The sequence below is a fragment of the Carassius gibelio genome, chromosome B12 (assembly GCF_023724105.1).
Source record: "Carassius gibelio isolate Cgi1373 ecotype wild population from Czech Republic chromosome B12, carGib1.2-hapl.c, whole genome shotgun sequence".
NCBI lineage: Eukaryota > Metazoa > Chordata > Actinopteri > Cypriniformes > Cyprinidae > Carassius > Carassius gibelio.
The window spans coordinates 6,743,110-6,767,073 of record NC_068407.1 but is presented as its reverse complement, the minus strand read 5'-3'; the positions used below and the strand labels follow the sequence as shown (position 1 = coordinate 6,767,073).

Here is a 23,964-nt window from a genome sequence, read left to right as displayed (position 1 = left end):
AATATTAAAAGCTCCTGAGGGGTGGTCATCCTACATGTGAGCAGTGATAAATGTTGTGATATATGACTGCGTGTGTATGTGTATGTGAGAGGGGTTCATGTTTAGCGCTTCTCATTCTGCTCCATTAGCAACTGTTGATTCTTGTAAAGCTGTAAAACATTGAGCTTTAATGCATTAATCGGTTTATCCAACTTAAAATACACCTATAATCAGTGCTGGATATTTAGGTGGGAAATACAAAGGTGCGGACCCTCCGGCAGCTGTGGCGGGTGAAAGGAGCTCAGGCCTGTCATCTGCAACAGCAAACACTGATTCTAAATGGACCGAGAACAGAAACGCTTTAATAAAGCCGAGGCAGAACACCCGCCTCCCAGAATACACTACCCGTCTCTCACTAACCCGTGAAATCGAGTTCACCTCTGAGGATGGATGCGCGCCTCTTGCATCTTTCTCGTTCATCCGACACACACATGCACACACACATTAAGCGTTGAATTACATACTCCGTTCTCTCACGGGAACTTCTCTTTCATTTGTCTAGTCAGAAGCGCACAAAAATGTGACAGGCACCTCTGGCTTATTTAGTTTTACTTCATTCATCCTTTATTTACCCTCATGCAGTCTTCTTTTGCTGGAATATTCTACTGTACAAATGGTGTGCTGTGTACAGTACATTGTGTTTTGTGATTACACCACACCTCTCTCATATAGAAATGGCTGTAATGGCTACCATAAAATCACCCTTTACATTATGTGGTTCTCACATTTAGCTTGGTACAAATCAGTCAGGTCAGGTCAACAAAGGTTGCAAAGGCATCAAACATTCAGCTTCACTGCACACAAACGTGAAGCAGGCCATTTTAGTTCCGGTTATTTGTTATTTGTCGCACATTTAACACCAGTATGAATTTACTCACATTGTCACTTGCCGGAACTGATCCAGACTGAACTGTATGACATCATAGGTTGCATAAAAGACCATCCAAATGAGGTCTTTGCATCAGAAATTAAGAAAAGCATATTGTCTTATAATATCACTGGAAAATGAATGAAATAGTTCAAACAAAAATTTAATTTAGCTGGAAATCTACTCACCCTCAGGTCATCCAACATGTGGATGAGTTTGATTACATTGCTACCCTGCAGTGAATGGGTGCCATCAGAATGAGAGCTCAAACAGCTGATAAAAACTAAACTTAAACTTAAAGACTTACAATAGTCTACAAGTAATCCAAACGACTTCACTCGATCAATAAATGTTTTGTGAAGTGAAAATAATCATACTTTCTTTTGTGAAAAAGTTATCTCATCTGAATCAGGAGAGAAATACGCACAGATTAAGCATTGTTTACAAGCGAAACAGTCCAAAAGATTTCTTAACAAAGTATGTTGGTGGGGTTTGATGTGAGAGGAAAACAAGGAATTTACTTTTTTTTACTAGTGGAAGCATTATTATGAATTATGGACTCATATTTTGGTCAGAACTGAAGGTTTAAAATTTAAATGTCTTATTTGTTTTTTCACAAACAAGAAGCTTTTCACTTGATGTTAATTGATGGACTGAAGTCATGTGGATTACTTGTGGATTATTGTAATTTTTATTTTATTATTTTTATTTATTTATCAGATGTTTGGACTGACGGCACCCATTTACTGCAAAGTATCGATTGGTGAGCAAGTGATGTAATGCTAAATTTCTCCAAATCAGTTTTGATGAAGAAACAAACTCATAGTTTACATTTTCACAGAATTTTCCACAAAATTTTCATTTTTGGGTGAACTATAATGTCTGTATTGTAGAGAGTCCTGAATCCAAACAAAGCCAAATGTTTTTGGTTTGTAACGGAAATAAAATTATAGCTTATTTTAGGGCTTTGCACAAAAATGAAATCAGTCTAGCTGGAACGAAGAGCTTTTGGTGGGACCAACAATCAGAAATTGCACTTCTCCACTAATGACGCTAAAGTCACTAAGTCAAGTTCATCCACCATGTTCAGGAAGGGAATGTACGTTTGTAATGACAACATAATTACAGCCGTTCCGTAATATAATGATATACTGTGGGATTCCAATGAAAACAGGATGACAGTCTTACTACCTCCAACGATGGCTCGATTTCCACTTTAACAACTCACTAAATCCACACAGCTTCGGAATAATTATCATAAAACACGGTTTTCATCTGCCTCTATAAAGCAAGCACAGGTTGTTTTCCTAATCCTGAAGAAAGCCGTCGATGGTAAACCAACAGCGTTTCATGATCAGAGGCACATCCAGCCTAACGTCTCGCTCTCTTTGCTTAAAATGATAAATTTTAACAACATGCTTCACACCCTTGTTACATTTTATTGTATATTTATGTTTTAGTAAATCAGCTCAAACTGGAAATAAACCAAGCTGTTGTTGGTAATTATTCACTTGTTGTTGATTTTGTTTTGGTCCTTTATTTTCACCCTTTTACGGTGGGCCGTATTTCATTTAAATTTCCATCTCTCCCCCCACTTTCAGTCAATGGACTGCTTTGCCTGTTTTAATATTCAATGTCCCTCATGTTCAATTTGCATCAGACGTCCTAGTGTTCCATTTTCCAGAATCCACTCTGTCCAACATAAATTGCGTGCATGTTGCAGTGGAATGACAACACTAGGGTCTTAATGGAGATGTCTATTAGCTGTATTTTCAATCTTTTTACCAAACAAATGCAATATCAAAACCGAGAAAACCCACAGGTTATAAGGGAGGGCGATGATGCGCCATAGCAAATCCTGTTTCATGTTCATTTTAGGAAGGTCAGTTTGAAGACTTCGTCTTGCTAGAATAAGGAGGATTTCAATTGCGCCGGCTAATCAGTCAAGTCTACGTGTTTCATACTGCCCATTTCTCTTCTTCCGAGGCTTTTTCGTCATTCGCTGTATGTGTCCAGTATAGTTATAGCAGGGCATTGTATTATTTATCTGCTGGGTTGCTTAAAGGCAGAGTCCCCAGAGTGGCCTGGCATTTGGGAATCCTCATTAACATTTGCAACATGTGGTTCAGCAGGGTTTCTGGTGAGAGTGCAGTCCGCTCTGTGCTCTTAAATATCTCAGCCGCTTGCCAGGGATAAAGCTGGTATTTACTGCTTACATACAGCTATATGAGATGAAGAACATTGGGGTGGTAGTCGCTCATATTGTAGTTCAGTGATGGTAAAAAGAAAGAGATGTAATGGTATAGTTCATACAAATAGAAAAATTCTGCTATTTTTTACTTATCCTCATGTCATTCCAACTTAACCTTATGTCATTTCTTCATATGACTTTCCTAAAATAGTGTGCTGTTTGCACTTTTTCATGCAAGCGTTTTTGCTAAAGCTTTAAAAAATATCATAAATGGAACTGTTTCAAACACCTTGAACTTGAACTTGAGGCTTATTATTTAGTTAGCCTTTGCTATTCTGATACTGTTTGTGTTCATTGTGCAGAATGCTCTTTTTCATGCTGTTTATCATGCATAATTTGAACTTTCAAGCTGCAAAATGATTTAAAACCACCATAAAAGAATCATAAAATGAGTTATACACCTTATTTAAAAATTTTGATCTTGATACCAACCCTAGATTTCCTTTCATGAGAAAAGTAATGACATCTGTTTTGTGAAAGATTCATTATTTTGAATCAATTGATTGATTCCGCAGATTCATTCACAAATCAAACCGATTCAGTAACTTACTACTACTTATTACTCACTAACTTAGTAAGGTTGGAAGTTAATACAAGATGAATATTATAACTGAATAACAACTCTTTTTCTCACATACTGTAAAGTGTTTGAATCGTACCATTTTTATGGTGATTTAGTAAGTTTGAATGCCATGGGCACTGAGTACGTGAACAAAAATGGCCTGTACGGGTTTCCTTTGGTGTTTCACAGAAGAAATAAAGTCATTCAGATTCTCAGTGGCATGAGGGTGAGTAAATTATGACGGGTTTTCCATTTTCAGATGAGCTAATCCTTCAACAAAAACTCAAAGTACAGCAAACAGTCTGACAGCAATCTCAAACACATGCAAAAGCAAACATACATGCCACATAAATTCCCAGCCTAGCGATATGAGGTGAAACTCCATACGGAACAGGAACATTAGCTCTCACAGCTTTCATGTATTGACCCAGTATGAAAATCAAATTACAGCAGGCTGTTCAAGGCTTAATATTTATGTCCAGACTCCCTATTCGGGCTCCCTGTAGGAAGAGTTGATGAGCTCCAGCTTGTCCGTAATTGAGAAGTGTTTCCAGGTCAGTGTGTGTGCCACTGTGCTCTGGTGTGTGTGAAAGGGGATATTTACTCTGTGAATGGGGGATGAATGGAGTTACAACTCTATTTACCAAAGCCTGTATAAGCTGCTCAACTAATCTGCTTCACAAAGCCAAGTAGAATCCAAAAGGATTCAGGCACAGCATTACAAAGTTAAATTGTTCTTTTATGCCGTGACACTGCCTTGGCCATTTTTAATTCTTTCTCCACTTTTACAATCTGTTCTCATCCTCTGTTGCAAAGACGTAGAAGCACATCCTTCACTTCTTCTTTCACATGCAAGGAACTGATAGAAAACATAATTCTGTCTTCTGACATTTAAAACATGTATTGCTAAACATTTTTTTTCTCTTTTGTTTTGTGTTGCATTTCTTCTTATTTATTTTCACAGTCTGCTGTTATATAGAATTATTCATTTACTACCAAAGCAGAATTTTAATCGAATGGTATGATTATATATTTTATTTTTTTATTATTATTATGTTTTGTGCCAATAACATCATTAGAAATTAATGTACAGGTATTCTAAGTAAGCAAATCTATAAAATTTGGATACATTTATCCATTTGCATTCTCATTCACATTAATGGCACATGTTTGGCAGGCACAAGAAAACCTGGAAGTAGGCTACACAATTTGAAATATGCCATCTTTGCTCGTCAGCCATGATCTTTCCAAACAGATCTTTGACCCCTTTATTCTTGCAACAGGATTTGTTTATTTAATGTTACAATCTAAAGCCTGAAATGGACATTGGTAATGATAATTTTAACTACTTTTGAAGGCATCTTGAGGAAAACAGTGAAGCGTTTGCAAAATGCTTGAACTGTAAGTGTCGAGACTTGTTTAATAGAATACGGAAAGTCTGTTGAGCATAACCATGAATCATAATTGTGATTCATTTAGGAACAAAACAAATGACTCTTCTAAGTGAATGAATCATTGAATCATTCAATCAACTGAGTCATTAAAAACATTTCCTCAACAGTTTCATTCAAAAAAAAAAAAATAAGATAAAAGATGCAGCTTCGTGTGCATTTGCAGTCGCGCGGCATGTTTAGAGTTTTACTTCATTTGCAATTATTTTCATTGTCGGGGCAAATGTGGACAAAGTAATTGCCTGGAAGTAACTGGAAATGCATCTAAAATGTAAGTTACATAATGTCAACACATTGTTTTGCTGAAATGTTGTAAAAAAAAAAAAAAAAAGAAAAGAAAAAAAAAGCGATATCACATCACGGCTGTGACGTGTTCAACTGTCTTTGCTCTTACTTTGCTCTTGTAAACTGCAAAAATCTCACTTAAAATCAAGCTTGTAGTATCACATGGCTCCGAATGTTGTCTAAAAATACACATTCGATTTTTGAACAATTGAAATAAATGCACATGTATGTACACCTGTCGCTTGTCAGACAGCTTGTTTTCATCTGTTTACATGCTGCAGACCTTTCATAGTTCAGATATAACATTTGTTATTGCACTGTTCTCATCATAGAGCAGTCAGCGGTTTATTTATTGCTGTGTACGAAACTAAATAGCTGGGCAAATAGACTTTAGTGGGATGCTATTTTCTTTTTGCTTGCGACATCAATGTAGTCCGAGTGATGGTTGTTTTATTGTTGTTTTTTTTCCATGGCACTCTTCAGTTCTGTGTTATTTATGCCTTTTTACCGTCCAAATAATTAATCAGCTCCGACACAACAGGAAAAGAAACAGCTTTTAATTACTTATGATGAAATAACAAATTATGTTGGCCTTGTTCCCAAAAATACTGGAGCCAGTGCATGGTAATTCATTACAGGGAGAGGGAGACAGTGTGGGAGGGAGACAGGGGGCTGTGAGATATGAGCTCTGTTCGGATGAAATCAATGCACATGCTTTGTTCATGTGTGTGTGTTGGCGTGTGTCTGTGTTATTGCATGAGATCCTTTGCAATCCATCAATTTCTGTTCAAAAGGTTGAGTGTCAGGCCGCAATAGACGCACTGATGCACTTACATATCAACAAATGCTAATGTGTTAGACACCTGTAGTATATTCTTGTAAATGAGCTAAATTTATCATCCCCCACCCCTAGATTTTAATTACTTTTATCAATCCCACTTAAAACACAGTTTCATTATTTATTTATTTTTTGGTGAAATTTGTTGAACTTGAAGTACAGGAAAGAGAAAAACCTAGTAAGCTGCCTATAGGCAGCTGTCTTCTAAGGTGGCATCATAACTTGATTAAATATAATTAAACCTCATAAATGAATGATTTAGGATGCTCTGCTTCGTCCAAAATCACATACAGTACTGACTGAGTCATACTCCTTTGGAATAATTACTTCACAACCATTAAAAAAAGTATGTTCTGTAGTATGAATTTAATATGGACATACTACATTCATCATGTTCTCATTGTGATGTGACCAACCAGCCTCAGTTGTCTCTCCTCGCTGCCATACACAAATCTTTTTCCTGTGGCTTTATGGGATGGCCTAAGCCTATAATAAATATAAAGCAATGTAAATATACTGGGTAAAAATACTTGGTAAAATTTTCAGTATTGAATAAAATACAGTATGTGTTTGTTTATTATTGATAACTTCTCACTTCGTCTGCTATCATGGATTTTTCCCCTATTGAGTTTGATACAATGCATTATATATATACACAATGTTATCTTAGTATTTGGTTTAAATGAGGTGTCTTATAGTATTGCTTATAATGTACCATTTGAAACAGCTTTCACCTTAAAATGCTCCTGCCGTAGGCAGCTCAATAGTTTTTGGAAAGGAGCATTTGTGTTTATACACGTTGGGTTCGGTGGATGGACACAAATACACTCAGGGTTTTGTTGACATGCAGAGACCTCTGTTTTTCATTGCCACCCTGTGAGCCTGTTTTCAGGCAAGCGAAGCGAAATTCTTCAGAAATGAATTCTCACTGAGTCGGTAGTGAACTGGATTTCCCAGAAGACTTCCTGCATCTTTGGGTTTCAGTTCTACTCTTGACCATAGAGGGGAACACTCAGAATGAAATTAGACACTTCCCCGTAGAGGACTACAGCCTTTCTCAAATAGACAGACTCAGAGAGAATGGACTTTGAGTGTAAAGAAAAAAAAGAAGGTTAGATATCATTTTAAATAAATAGTTTATCCAAAAATGAAATACTAATTTTCTTTCATAATTTATTCACTCTTATCTTTTCTCAGACCTCATTTAAAGAAAACTCTGAGCACTGTATTCATAATAAATGGTGATTAATTCTTTGAAGCTTCAGAAATGATGGAAAATAACAATAGAAGTATCATAAAAGTGATGCATATACCTTTTACTGCAGGTCTTCTGAAATCAACATAGTTTATGAGAAGAAACGGGCCAAAATTTAAGAATGTATACTATATTCATTAAAATGCTTAAAAAGTAAATATTTTTTTTCTTATCTTTTCAAATTAATAATTTGATTTGGTTCTCAAATTCTTTCACAGATTGGTTCTTGAGTGATTAAATAAAGTAGATACCAACATAAGGCTTCATAAGACTTCACCAAGGTGCTTTACATCTGATTTTAAAGCTTCAAGGACTTATTTATTGTCACTCCAGAAGTGCAACCAGCACATTTTTCAGAGTATATTCTTTGAGTTCCAATGAAGAAAGAAAATCATATGGCTGTGAGGAAGAATTTTTGGGTAGACTGTCACTTTAAGAAAAAGAAAAAGGGTGATGGGAAAAGAGTCAATCAGAGGTAACAGGGAAAAATGTGAATGATTTGTGAGCGAGTTAATAAAGAAAGAATGATACGCAAGAAGGACAGAAAGGCATTCAATTCCAGCGTGGTAGAGTGCTGTTTTTTTTTTTTTTTATATATAATGAACACATTAGCTCTATATTTCAGATTAATGCTAACAATTAAATGATACATAGGAACAACACTTTTATCAAGCCTCGTGGATATAGACGGGGCACTATGCATATTTAATCTGTATAGCCTGCAATAGAGGCCATTACGGCCGTGTAATTACGGTAATGCTCTAACAGGGTCTTTTGTCCCGAGTGCTGCATTCACTCTCTAGAGCCCCGTGTTTGTTGGCTCGTATATTTTTCTGTGTCCAAAGAAAACTTGCAGCATTATCATCTTTCCCCCTTTCTTTTTTCTTTTTTCTTCTTCTTCTTGCCTCACACTCCTCTGGGTGAAGTGATTTCTTACTCAACACTGTGTTGCTCTAAATAAGAATGTGATTTGAAGCCACCTGCTATCACGTACACACAGCCAAACTTGCCTTAGTTCAGTCGATTTTAAATTAACAGTGACACCAGGCCCATTTTCTTGCCAGGTCAGACCAACAGAATGATTATCCTTCTTATCCAACCATCAGACGAAACTGTTTCCAGTCGCAAAGGGTTAATGGGACATGAAGGGGTTTGTGGTTAATTTATGCCTTGTGTGCTTGCAGCTTATTTATTTACGCATCCGAGGAGTGCCTTTTTGCTTTATTTATCCGTAACTGCAGTATGTGTGGAAACACACAAGCTGGTGCGTGTGCTCCGAATGTTCAGGCAGATCCACTTCAGCACCAGTGTAGCATGAAGCACGGTTGCCGTACATGCTGAGGATTTGGAGTTTCTGGTGGGGTTCTGAGCTTATCTGGACCCTGCAGGTCTTCTGACTGTTCCCCAATCCCCTCACACATTATCATAACAAGGGCATATGCTAAAAAAAAAAAAAAACAGTTTAAGTCCAAACACTAACATATTCACACAAAAAAACAAAGAATTCCAGAGCAATCTTTAATGTAAATTGGGAGCTCACCTTCTTTGTTATGGTACATTTCTAAGGAAATTTAAAATACCACTTTTTGAGGAATTAAATGTTTTTGTTTGCGTGTAATTGTCTGGCTTTCATTCTCAAGCTCGAAACTTCTTGTTGTCTCTCTCTTCCGCAGGCATCAGACACCTCTGTGGTTGCAGTGAGACACCACCTGCTCAGCCACAGCTGTACATGGAGACCCCCAGTTGGGCAGGTTAGTGTGTTTGTGGAGGTCATGGACTAAGTGTTTGTCTAATTGTGCTGTTTGGTTGTGGTTTTCTCCATTGGAACAGATTTGGACATATTTAGCATGACTTCACTTGCTCACCTAAGGATCCTCTGCAGTGAGTGGGTGCCATCAGAATGAATCAAAAGAGCTGATAAAAACATATACACTCAAACTTTATTTTAAGGTTTAATTCTTGCTGTTAAAAAAAAAACATTAACTTTTGACATTTGTCTCAATAAAATTCTAATCTGTTGCTTATTAATAGTTAGTAAGATAATTGGTAAGATTATGATTAGAGATGTAGAATATGGTCATGCAAAATAAGTGCTTTATAAGTGCTAATAAACACCCAATATGCATGCTTATAATCAACAAGTTAATAGTGAAAATGGGTCCTTATACTAAAGTGTTACCACATATAGAATATATACATTTACAATGATCCATAATAAGTAATCCACACAACTCCAGTTCATCATTTAACAACTGCATGTTTGCAATACACAAATTCTTCAAGACGTCATTTATTTTAAGGTTAAAATATGAGTCATCTATCCACAGTATTGCTTTCTCCAGTAAAAATATGCATAGATCAAATACCGTTTACAAGCAAAAACTGTCTAAAATAGTTGTTGGTGAATATGTTGGTAGATTTTGAATTAGGGGAGCACAGGGGATGGACTTTTTCATTGGAGAAAGCATTTTTATGGATTTGGAACAAAAATGTCAGTTTAATGTAAAAACATTTGGTCCCACTCTATATCAAGTGTCCCTAATACCTGTGTACTTACATAATAACTGAATGTGTACTGTATGTGAAATGTAACCACAGTTTAAGTGCACATTGATACATAGTATTTATTTCTGTAACTACACACATGTAACAACCCTCAGGATGGTTGTGTAACAAGATTTTGGTAACAACACTTTTTTTCACTTCACTAAGTGTAACAGGAATTATAGAATGTTGTATTATATAACTTAGTTTCATAATTTTAGTACCAGCAATATGTATTATGGCAATTGGAACCATTTGATCCAGGGGGTGGAGATGGGTAGGTTTAGGGATATGTAAAGTGGGAGGAGTTTGAGTTGATGCACCTCTGTAATGCTAATATACTTGCATGGTAACTAGTCAGGAACTGTCCACTTAATATAAAGTGTAACATTCTGGACACCAACCCCAATTTATATGTAAAGCCTAACTTACTGGCCCCTGCTGTTTAACATCAGAGTAATTACATGATCAATCTAATATAATTCTTTACCAAAAAGTGCTGTTAGTCATGTTACACATTTATACTTTCATTACCAAAATGTGTTGAACCGATGTACTGTTACGCATTTGTACTAACACATACCAATCAGTGGGTTGTTAGATGTTTGTGACATTAGAGTTGTAGATACTATGTACCAGTGTGTACTTACACTGTGGTTGCACACTATGTACACATCTAGTTACTATGTAAGTACACAGATATTAGGGACACAATACCATTTCTTTTAGTCAATTTTGTTGGTGTATTATTCATTTTCCATTCATTTTCTTTTTATTTTAATTTCCTCTCACTTAGGGCATCAAATGTCATACTGCCATTGTTAACCCATAAAAATATAGCTGCATGAAATTCCTGGTATTGAGTTGGATGTTCTTTCCAGAGTGAATGGTGCTGTAAGCAAAGGTTGGCAAAGGAGTCTGGCTCCTCAATTCATGTGATGGATTTTGTATTTTTGCATAATTTACATTTACCGGCTTTTCTCTCTCTCCTATATCATCCTTTTCCGATGTATGTCTCAATGGCATTGTTGTTTTCCGTCTGTCTGGGGTGTTTCCTCTGTGGATCAGTTACATTACTAGAAACCTGGTAGATTCATTAATATTTACAAATAAGTTTCATACACATACATGTCTGCAGACATATACAATTTTACGTCACATTCAAACTTATGTTTATATATTAATAAAGCTCTTATTTTTATTCATCCATGAAAAGTGAATGTTGATAGATGAATGGATGGATGGATAGATAGATAGATAGATAGATAGATAGATAGATAGATAGATAGATAGATAGATAGATTTGATTTAATGCAGTCACGTCGGTCTGGTGTGTGTAGGTCCCTTCACAGCTGTAGTTCTCAATTACAGAAATAAAACCATGCTAAATGCAAGTAACCATATCATTTTGCATTGTTAGGATAGCAAAATGAAACGGCTTATTGTTGAAATCAAACTCTACAGTGTCATCTGTCACTGTTGAAGCTCGCCCAAATTAGACAGAAGCCAGCATGCACAGGTTGCATGACATATCGCTATCCTTAAAAGCGGACAAGATTAGATAAGAGAAATAACTTTAAATTGCATGTTTAAAATTTTGGTGCTGTGATGGGTCGCCACTTGATGTCCAAATGAAAATTTGGCTCCTGAACTAAACTAGTTGAGAGCTGATGCTGTGGAGCTGTGAATGAGTGTGTGTCTTTAAAAGTGGAGTGGAGAGGAGAGGGCCGGAGCGAGGGAGTGAGAGAGGAGTGGTTTAAGTAGTGCTGACGACAGGCCTTTGATTCTGAGCATGCCCATTAGAGGGAGCCATAAATCCTGGGCTCTCTGGACTGCCTGTGTCAGCAGTCCATGGAATGAATTGATATTAAACGCGACAAAAAGCCTCTTTAATTCTGCCTCCACCAGCCTCTTTCTCTCTCTCTCTCTCTCTCTCTCTCTCTGTCTCTCTCTCTCTCTCTCACACTTCTTCTCTTCCTCACTCTCTCTCTCTTTCCCTCCATTTCTTCTCCCTGCCTCCCCCTGTTCTGGACGGTAATTGAAAAGAGGGAGTAGAAAAAAAAAGCCCAGTGAAGCCAAGCCTGTCATCATAAAAACATCTGCAATTACATCCGCTCTATTCATTATTTATGAAAGCCATTAATTAAATATTACTCACAAATAGCAATAGCATTTTTCCCCTTTTTTTGCCCTCATGTTGTCTTCGAAATGGGCACGTTTTCTGCCAAACATCACAATGCCGTCCGCAGTAAACATTTATGTTTAGACATTAAGAATAATTATGTACGACCAAGGCCTGTGGTGGACTCATAGTGGCCTTTAGTTCCTGAGAGAGGCGGAAATGAGCTTCTACCGCCTCGGCATTGTCACCGCACACCTCAGTGCTGAAATAATGGAGATAACTTGATTCACTTTCAAGCAAATGGGATATTTTAAAATGGCCCCCTTTCTCATTTTTATTGGCCTGTCTAAAAATGGGCCGTAATGAGAAGAGGAAGTGCTGTCACAGGATGTCATCACCCCCACACATGATGTGCTAAAACTGTAAGCGGTGGGATTTCAGGTGCCAAATTGATAAGTTAGACCTGTTATTCCGAAAATTGTGAAGATGAGGAACGATACATCAAACGAGGAGCTCCATGGCATGACGCTCTTTTAAAACGAGCCGGATGACATTCTAAGTGGGAAGCCGGGCCGCTCTGAGAGCACAGACCAGCGCCAGGTACAGCTGTTGTAACTCTTTCACTTAGCGGGGCCCCTACGTGGAGGCTCTCAGTCGGTACGAGGGCCCACGCTCACGACGCGTACGTGATGGATTAAGTTGGGGAAAGCCATCATCTGGTCGTGCACGCGCGTGCTGAGCGAGGTGGGCCCCTTGTGATTAATGATATTTGCCTGGAGTCATCGAAAGCTGGATTTAAGTATTTCGGATTTAAAGTAACATTCGTCTCTATTGTTCACAGCGAGAGAGGCATTAGTCAAATTCAGCCACGTCTCGGCAGACGACGACGCTCCAACCCCTGGAGCACGCTGTGTAACAGTGCGGTTGTCTCACTCTCGCTTCGACAAATTATTCATGCAATTTTCGCCCGTTTTGTCTGATTATCTACAAATCTCTCTCACGACTGAGTTTATCATCCTGCCAAAATCACTTATTTCTCAGTAGAATTTCCGCTGAGTAAATGTTTGATGAATTGCTGTCATTACGCCTGTTTTTAAAGTGCAAATATATTCTGCCAAGTAAAGGACTTTGTTTATCACAGTAATTTTGCAAAAACGCAATATACATTTTTGAAACATTCTTTCATGTTTAATCAGACCTCGAAACATGGCAGTATCTTCTGTATCAAATGAAATAATTTTCAGCAAACCATTAAAAAATAATATTAGTCTTTTAAGCAAATTACAAATAATTTTCAGTAAACAACCATTTTTTTATAGGCAAATGTAAGGTGCCTTACTTTAGTGCATTATTTTTTTTCCCCATATTTTGAGTTCTGCATTCCCAAGGTGAAGGGCCACTGATGCCATTAACAGAATGGACAGAGAGAGCGAAAAATCCCTTGTGACAACTGAGTAATGAGATGAAATGATAGACCTGGCTCGGGGCTGGCACTGCTATTTTGTAACTGTAAACGTCCTGAACTCAGCATTAAACTGACCATCTGATCCAAGACTAACAAAGATCCTCAAGGTCGAAGACTCACTCCTCGCTCTAAAATAGTGTTCCTTAAAATGCTTAGCAAAGCATAATTTGTGCACCGTGTTTCCTTTGGCTCAAATAAATCACTCAGCATAGATGGTCAAATACAAACGTCCGATTTCAACTGACACGAACGGACTTACCTTTCTTGAGCACTGAGCCAGATATCAGCTCTTTCTGGTCAGATGCTTTCAAAAAGCAAAGGGGTGAAAGAGCAAAGATTGCACCTGATTGCCTCGCCGCTCCTGTTTCTGTATGTCTGCAGCTTCTACGGATCTGTCAATGGAAATCCAATTGCTGGGAAAGCGTTCAATCCTAACTCAGTTACCTCGGTGGATAGTGGCATCCACTGTATCCACTGCTGCATGTTTGAGCTGTTTGTTTTAGGCCTAAATCAAGGCGGTTGGGGTGTGTGCGAGTGTGCCATGATGGACATATACATTTGGAATTACTCACAGTCAAAGCAAAGCCTTACTGGAGACTTCAAAGAACAGAATATTATAATTCATGCTGTAAAATATTGAAAACCAGGAGAAATATGCAAGAGAATGCTTACTCAGTATCTGCCCTTTTTATACACCACTTATATATTACAGTACGCTGTCCTGCAGTGGTACTGCGCAACAGGTTTTAAAGAGACAGCTCACCGAAAAAGCAAAGTTTTGTGACCATTTTCATGTCCTCGTGTTGTTCTTTTAGTCAAATACAAAAGATGTTCTGAGGAATGTTCAAAATGCTTTCTTATAAATAATGTAAATTTGATTGTGACCATAGCTGTCAATGTACAAAAACGTAATAAAAGCATCATAATGTTCTATTCCAAGTCATCTGAAACCATATGGTGGCTTTGTGGGAGGAACAGGCTGAATTTTAGGTTATTTACTGGAAATCTTGCTTCACATCCATGTATACCATTACTGACAAAAATGATTAAGAGGCAATATTTTAAGGGGCATTTTATACATTTTATAAGTAGCCTCTTGACTACTAAAAAAATAATATGTTAATTTTTTTATTTATTGAATTTGTTAATTAAGGATTTAAAAAAAAAATCTAGATTTGTTGTTGTTTTAGCTCATTTAATTCACTTTTAGCTCATAATGATTGTTTCTTGTTTTAAGTCATCTTGAGAAAACCACTGGTCTAAAGTGTTTTAGTCTAGATATAATGAAATTATACAATTTTAGATAACAGATAAAAACAAAGGGGACATTAATTACTTCCATAGTTTAATTATTCAGGGACATTTTAGTTACTTCCAGGAGCGTTTTTGCCACAAGCCCTTTTTCTGCAGAGGGAAAAAAGTCAAACAGGTTTGGAAAGACATGAAGGTGAGTAAATGACGAGAGAACTTTTTTTTATATATATAAATGAACTATCCTTTAAATGTAGCGTCCTCTATATACATGCTGTGTCAGTAGTAATGTTTTATTTGCCTGGCAGTGGCATGCTATTGTGAACGCCATTGAAGGGGCTTTTCGCTCACGCTCACCCTTATGAGTGCTCTTCAAATGAGGGCCTTCTAATCATAATTACACCCAAGACTGTTTGGCTTGTATCTGCTCTCATCAGGAGCCCCTCTGGCCGAATCACAGGACTCAAATCAGAATCGCAATGACACGCCATTAATTAGAAAGTTTTGATGTTTCAAAATGCTTCTTGGACAGGATCGGAGGTTCTTTGAAGCATGGAGACATGACATTGATTATCGAAAGATGTCTCTCTGTCAGCTGCTCAGAGGAGGCGCAAACAGGAAGTTAATCTTAGCTATAGCATCCTATCCCCCGTCATACAGATGAGAAATGATTGCGGTGTGGTTGACATGCTGTGATACAGTACGTGTGATGCATTATATTTGATAATCATTTGATTAGCAGTGTAAAGCCAGGCTTATTTAATATTAAAGGAACTGTTCCCCTACCATTTTTTTTTTTTTTTTTTTTTTTTTTTTTTTACTTTTCATTATTTGCATAACCTCATTTTGTAAGACTCTAAGACTTAAATTTTTTGTGTGAAAGACAAAATGTGAATTTTTGAGGAATATCCTGGATTTTATCTATGTTTTTTAATATCATAAAAGTAAATGGTGACCATGGTTGTCTAGTAGCTCCAAAATAACAAAAAAAGCCCTAAAAAAGCTCAGAAAATAAGTTAATTTGCAATTGTTTTGATATATGAAAATTGAAATTTTACATTTTTGTCGAATATAATAAAACATGTTGCTAAAAATAGCAATCTCAGAATCATGAATGATTTACTACATTTGTGTCGGATCTTTTCAATAATTCAGTTGATTCAGTCTGATTCATGATGAATTAATTCTTTTTTTGGGACTACTAAACAGGGTTAATTTTAAGATTTAGTATCATAATATTAATTAATAAAAAAGCTTAGTAAGTATGTCTCCCATTTGTAAACCCAGATTCTGAAGCAAGTGAATCTTGCTTGCAAAATTCTTTGAAAAGTGTATTGGCAAAGATGTGCTGGGCTTAAACAATTGCTACTTTTTCAACCTGCCACGTTAATATGATTAGTCAAAGCTATGTGTTTCCTTGTGGTTAATGTTCTTTCAGCTCTTAGAGATGTTTCTCCACTAGTTCCTCATCAAAAATTAACAGAGAAAAAAAACCTCGTAATGATAATCGCACAGTGTTGCATTATTAAGCCCGCAGTGCCTGAGTGTTTGGAGAGGGGCGAGGGTGAGGGTTCTCATCACACTGATTTGAGGCCTCTCAAAGGACGCACAGGGTGTTGTTTATGAGGATAATGAGCCCTTCATCTCGCCCAATACAGCGTACAATGGGCTCATTACAATTAAAATGGCTGAAAAGCAGGCCTAGTGGAAGCAGGGAATGAGCATGATGAGAATTCAGTGGGAGCGTTTGGAGGAATGGTGTATTAACCGGCCAGAAAGTCATTTTTAACCCTAGTGGCAGCTGAATTATGTTCCATTACTGAATTGGGCCTAATGCTTTTTCTGCCAAACACATTGCTCTTGATGCCCACTTCAGGCAAAGCGCTGGTAATGTCTACACTCCTGCAAAATATCTCCTGAAACAGCTTGTTTTTTTTTTCTTCCTGTTGAAATTTGCTTCCGTAACTAAGTTCAAATGGACTTTTGGCCTGCTAAACACAATCTTTCAATGTTTATACAACATAAAGTGAAACCGTAAGCAGTCGTGTCCTTTAAAAGAAGCCTCTCAACCTCTGATCAGCTACTAGGTTGATCAGAACAACCCATTTGTGGCTTTGTATGCATCACTGTCTTCAGGCTATAAAAGAATAATGCAGTTATTGATTTGAGCATTTCAGCTCATATGTTTCCACCTCGCCCAGCTCTGCTGCCCAGATTAATTTTTGAATCTTCGATTCATGGGCACATCATATAATGAATAGAGGTGATTCATGTCATTGCTTTTAAATGCTTAAATTGATATGGTTCCCTGCTGATTGATAGTGTAACACTGGCGCACATTCTGCGTCAGCAGTTATGTCTGACAGAAATACATATTGATCATATTTGGATGCAGCATTTTATTTTTTAACGTAGTATTGCTGTTGTTTGATAGCATTATGGCTGATTTGCATAAATCTTTCACTCAGCGTTAATTTATTAAATTGTCGCAAATCCGTTTAGGTTATAAGCTTCATTTAAAGTTCTTTGCCGTAATGTGCTTTGCACTAATCCAACTTTTACTGTCAAATGTTGCACATAGTAGCCTGAAATTATATGACTGGAAGGTTTAAGACTATAAGAGTCCCAGAGGGAGAATTACGAACCGCTTTTACACACCCCATTCCACCTACTTGGTCCAAGAGAGACGAGGAGCAGCCGCACTGTAATCTGTTGTTCTTCACTACATTTTTCTCCAAAGTGACATCTACTGTCCAGCAGGTGGTACCAAACATTTATCTATCCTCTCTCCCACGCTCCCCAGCCTTCAGAAGATTTAGACACCCCAAACAATAGGCTCCCCAGAGACGCCTTTAGTCTGCAACACATAAGTAAACACGCGGCACTGATCCAGACGAAAGGAAAAGACAAACTGAAGGTGTTTTAGACACAAAAGTTTCAGGGCAGCTGGACAAGTTTACAGTTTTTCTCTGCTGAGTTGCTGACATTTACAAATCTCTTTCTCTCTGCTTTGTCTACGAGTCGACAGTCCCTGAGTGTCATGCATCGTTTCAATCAAACACTGTAAAATGTTGGGGCTGGTCGTTAATCCTCCTCTCATCTGTTTAATGGCCGCGGCAAAAATGGAGTCATAAAATTCATAGAAGCCGAAAGTGGGGAGAGGGACCCTGATAGTGGGGCGTGGGGTGATATTGGCTTTCAGCATTACGTTTTAGCGCCCGTATGGCATGAAGTTACCCGTGTGAATCGCTTTGAGAATCTCAGATTTTTGAGAGATTTTAACAAAAGGCAGCAAAGACCTTTCCTAAAAGGTGATATAACTTCTTGGGTGAAGATCAGAGCTAGAAACGGAAAGGTTGAAGGTTTAAAATACTGATGGGTGTTGTGTGAATAAATACTGTATTCAAACAGGTTTCCCAAACACTTCCCCATCTGCCATTGATCAGAAAACAATTAGCCCCAAACTCAAGCCATTGGTGTTTGATTGAGCATGCTCAAACAAACACCAATTTGTTGTTTTCTGTTTGATAATGCTATTGATTATTTTTAGTTATCGCTTATTATTAGTAGAGTTTTTTTTTTTTTATCGCACACTTCAGCATTAACCTCAGGCTGCTCCAAGTGGACTGTCACTGTGATTTGTTGTGTGTGTGTGTGTGTGTGTGTGTGTGTATACTGTAGAAGAAGTCTTAGCTATTTATAAATGAGTAAATTAGTGGAACAAGCTGGATGGCCTGCTAAGGAACCGATTCCTAAGAGGGCGAGAATCCTTTCCAAACACTACAGTGTGCCAGCTTACGGCCCTGGATAGTGCTGGAGTCAGTGGTTCTAATTTTGTCCTCCCGCTTCATTCTCTCAGCATCGTTGCCGCCGTGATAACTTCATTGCTAAACAATTAAAGGCCGCCTTCAATTTCCACACAAGAAGCAGCAGAGGAGCTTATTTATGTATATGAGGACTGCGCAGGCAGCGATGCATTTATTGCAGACGACGCGAGCAGAAGAGTGCGAGAATTGTCTGGGAGCAGAGACTGTTTGCGAAACATTTGTACATGCGAGAGGCTTTTGATGTTTTGTTGTGAAAACACATGTTAGTGCTCATTATAGCGCTGTTCCTCAGCCCTTCATTTGTATATTGTGCTGGGCACGGGCACTGAGGAGGAGCCATCTACCCTACAGAAAGTGTGCACCCTCTCTCCACACTCCCCCATTCATCATGTTGACACCAGCGCAGCTACTTTTGTGAAATGGAGAAAAATGGTTAAGTCAGCTCTTTCCCTGAACCTCTTGCAAGTATGTGTGTGCGTGGATAGTTGCAAGTACGCTTGTATGAGGAGTTTGTGTGTGTGATGTACATTTGCTGGTATGATTTAAACATGACACGAGAGACTGAACGATTTTTTTATTTATTTAAAAGTTGCAAAAGTTGGTATTTGCTTTACTGAATTATATTTTTTAAACGCATACACTATGAAATCTTCGTGAATAATCTAACGTAACATGAAGATAATGAATATGCATTCTGAATTATTTTAGATTACAAGGTTTGGTTGGTCAAAAATATTAATTTATAATAAAAACTGTAGTAATAATCACAGTGAATATCATTGACCATCTCTGAACAAGGCCACATACTAAAGTCTAGATGGATTAGATGTAAGTTAATGATCAGTTCTTGTTATGAACGTGTTTAATCCAGAATAATTCAACAAAAATAAAGATCTGAGTGACTTTGATAAAGGCGAAATTGTTATGGCAAGGCAACAGGGTCAGAATAGGATTGTGGGTTGCACCCAGTTGGGAGTGGTGAGAATTTACCAATAGTGGTCCGAGGAGGGACAAACCAGTGAAAAAGGCAATGAAGGCTACACCATGAAGGTTATCCCTCCTGGTCCGGGCCAACAGAAGGTCTGCTCATGATGATTATGGGATGCATGTGGCACAACATAGCCACAGACCAATCAGAGCCCCTGCTGTATGATGACCCCTGCCCACTGTCAAAAGCACCCACAGTACAATAGGCATGCAAGCAAGATAACTGGACATTGGCACAGTGTGTATATGTGCTCCATTTACTTGGGGAAGCGATGGCACTAGGATTCAGTCGGTGGAGGCAATGTGGTACTCTGGACAGTGTTCTGCTTGGACAAACTGGGTCTAGCCATTCATGTAGATGTAAATTTGATATATGATTCCTACTTAAAATTGTTGCACACCAGATACACTGCTTCATAACAATGGTTATCCATGGTGGAAGTGGCTTCTTTCAGCAGGATAATGCATCCACATGGCACAGAATATTCTGGAATGGTTTGAAGAACATGATGAGGAGTTCAAGGTGTTGCCCTGACCTCCGAATTCCCACAATCTCAAACAAATAGTGGGATGTGCTGGACCAAGAACAAGTTCGATCCACAGCAGCTCCACCTTGCAATCGATGGGACTTGAAGGATCTTCATGAGTCTTGCAGAGTCCATGCGATGCTGGGTCGGTCCAACAGCATAGTAGGCAGGCGGTCATAATGTTTTGATTCATCTGTGTAAAGGCAATGAAGGCTACACCATGAAGGTTATCCCTCCTGGTCCGGGCCAACAGAAGGTCTGCTCATGATGATTATGGGATGCATGTGGCACAACATAGCCACAGACCAATCAGAGCCCCTGCTGTATGATGACCCCTGCCCACTGTCAAAAGCACCCAAAGTACAATAGGCATGCAAGCAAGATAACTGGACATTGGCACAGTGTGTATATGTGCTCCATTTACTTGGGGAAGCGATGGCACTAGGATTCAGTCGGTGGAGGCAATGTGGTACTCTGGACAGTGTTCTGCTTGGACAAACTGGGTCTAGCCATTCATGTAGATGTAAATTTGATATATGATTCCTACTTAAAATTGTTGCACACCAGATACACTGCTTCATAACAATGGTTATCCATGGTGGAAGTGGCTTCTTTCAGCAGGATAATGCATCCACATGGCACAGAATATTCTGGAATGGTTTGAAGAACATGATGAGGAGTTCAAGGTGTTGCCCTGACCTCCGAATTCCCACAATCTCAAACAAATAGTGGGATGTGCTGGACCAAGAACAAGTTCGATCCACAGCAGCTCCACCTTGCAATCGATGGGACTTGAAGGATCTTCATGAGTCTTGCAGAGTCCATGCGATGCTGGGTCGGTCCAACAGCATAGTAGGCAGGCGGTCATAATGTTTTGATTCATCTGTGTAAATATTACTATTTTTGACCAATAATACTATTTATTCCAGGCCACTAATGGATGGTGGGCTGCTTTTAATCAGATTCTTTGATGAAAATAAATTGCCCAACCAATCTGGACACCATCTATTACTGGACTAAAATTATAATCCCAAATGATTGGTGAATGCTGTGGTTAAGCAGTTAATAGTCTTCCTCATAAGCTCATACATACAAAATACATGAGAACAGAAGAACATTCAATCTGTTATATGTGAGCAACTGTGTTTAAATGCTAACAAGTCATAATAAGCGCATGGAGACATTGTACAATTTCAAAAATCAAGGTGTAAAACGGTTCAGCACTATCATTACCTCACTCTGAAATCATACATCCTTCTGTCTCGCTCTTTCTTTCTCTCTTTCTTAATGTGTGTCTCAGTCTAGCCTGCTGTTTTGCAATATTCTTGACTAATACAGAGATTTGATCAGTTTCCCAATCTACTGTCTGATTGAAGACTGAGGAGGACATTAACATACATGGTCTGTCACACACTAGAAGACACAAATAAATGAGCAAATTTTCATTTCCTCACACGTCACCTTCATTTATGCCCGGTGCTTTTCAAAACGGACAGGTTTTCCCTTCTGTTTGGTACTTCCAAATAATTTCCAACTGCACCTAAGAATCCCAAATATAGCATTGCTTAGTTAATGATGAAAGTTTCCCCAGTATGCACTTACACTTACCGTTTCAAATATGTTCACAAATTCGAAATGCTTTACAGCCTTTCTGTACAATTTGCTGACAATTTGTTTGCACTATGTGTGTGTGTGTCCACTTGCATGTGTGTGTGCATAGTAAAGAGACTATGATAGAGCCATGAACCAATTACACCTCTTTTCCACCATGATTGTTATCTTAAGGGCTGTTGATTAGTCTTTGTTAGGAATGTTTAATCTTCATTAAAGATTTAAGGGGAGAAAAGTCACTTGAGAAATTCGGAAATTAAATATTTAATGAGCTCATTCCTATCTGTAGCGCACACCTTTACTCAGAGCTCAGTGTTTCTCATTGTCGTTAGCGATCAGAGGTCATTTTAAAACCTTTTACAGAGTAGGACATTAAAATAGATCACAGCTCATTTTTCTTGTCCACTGCAAGCACTGGACGACATATCAGACTGTGAACTTTTAAAGTCTCCTTCTTTAAGGTTAAATCAACTAATTATAAGATTTTATACCCGGGAGATGTCCAAAATTCAAATGAAGCCAATTCAGAGTGGAAGATTTTGTGCTGATTATCTGTACTCGCTTATAACCGCTGAGTGCTTTTAATTTGGGATCTGTGCGCTGGCCTGTGTTTGTTGCCTGACCAAGAGAGTTGACTGATGGGTAGATGTTTTAACTCGCTACAGAAGTTCCGCTTAGTTGCTTTTGCTGCTTGCTGACACCAAGCGTTCACACGCAGGTTTATAGGGCCTTGCGCAGATATTGAGAGGTGTCCATGAGCGGAGAGGTGGCCTGCTTGCTCTGTGGCACTGTGAGCGAGACTCCAAGACTGAGGAGCTCGGACTCTCTTCGTGTCACACGGTATTTGTCACATTTCAGTGAAGTGAACCAGGAAATTTGCTGGGCCATTGCTCAGGAGAAGAGGCAAAAGAGAGATAGGTCCTGATGATAGAGAGGGTGTGTGTGAGTATGTGTGTGTGTGAGAGAAAAGAGATTGATAGAGGCAGTAGGCTCCATCTGACATTTGCTGAATTGTCCTCTTTACAGTTTGGCACCATAAGGACATCTGAACTCATGGGTAGTGGCTACACATGGACTATATTCACGCCTTCAGGCTGACCACTCTGCGAAAGAAAGACGTCATTTTGGCCATTGCATTCCCATCTGTTTCATACAATTAGAAACATGAATGAAAAATCTGTATGTATTTGCATCCTGGTGAAGTGCAAGAGGTCGCAAGTTTGAATTTTGCTCAGCTGACAAGATTATTTTTATATACTGTGCCTACTGTTCAAAATGTTGAGGTCAGTAAGATTTTTTAAATGTTTTTGAATTATTATGTTTCCCATTGCTGCATTTATTTGGTAAAAAAGATAGTAAAGCTGTAGTATTGAAAACTGATATAAAAATAGAAAATGGTTATTTTAATTTGCAATACATTTTTAAAATGTAATGTATTCCTGTGATGACAAAGCTGAATTTTCAGCAGGAATTACATGATTAGATGAGTTGAAAGTTCAATAGAACAGCATTTATTTAAAAATAGAAATGTTTTTACTGAATTTAATAATACAAATCAATAAATAAAATTAAAATACTGTAAATATATATATAAATAAATAAATGAAAATTGTACTCACTCCAAACTTTTGAATTGAAGTGTGCGAATTTAAATTTTATTTTCTGACTAAACATGTATTTTAGTAACTGTATCTGAATATAATTTTGTGATTTCACTAAAATGGAAATTAAATGAATGTTTTATTATTGTTATTACGCCCCACTCTTTCCATGTTTTTTTTTTTTTTTTTATTAATTTACATTGTCCTTTTACCTTGACATTGTTTTTATTGGACATTTTACACACTTCTTAGTCAAATACTGTATCTTTTCTACTATTTTTTTGTATCCTTTTATTAATTTATGTATGCTTGTACTATAATCGTTTTAGTTTGCCTATTTATACACATGCACTGGCATTATGAGTATAAAAAATATAGCTTGCCAATATAAAAGTCTAAAAAGTAATGGGCAACAAGTCTGTCTCATGCATTACTGGCCTGTGTTGTTTAAGTTCACTACTGTTTAGAGTGAAGAATGAT

At 37.9% G+C, this 23,964-nt stretch overlaps 1 long non-coding RNA gene across 1 annotated transcript in view; it reads left to right on the top strand.

Moving 5' to 3' along the window:
- LOC127969482 (uncharacterized) overlaps positions 1-23,964 on the top strand; it is a 253,389-nt gene that overhangs the window by 181,549 nt on the left and 47,876 nt on the right. The window contains exon 4 of the long non-coding RNA XR_008156277.1: positions 9,223-9,300. This is a non-coding gene — a long non-coding RNA (uncharacterized LOC127969482). The remainder of the gene's footprint in view (positions 1-9,222; positions 9,301-23,964) is intronic.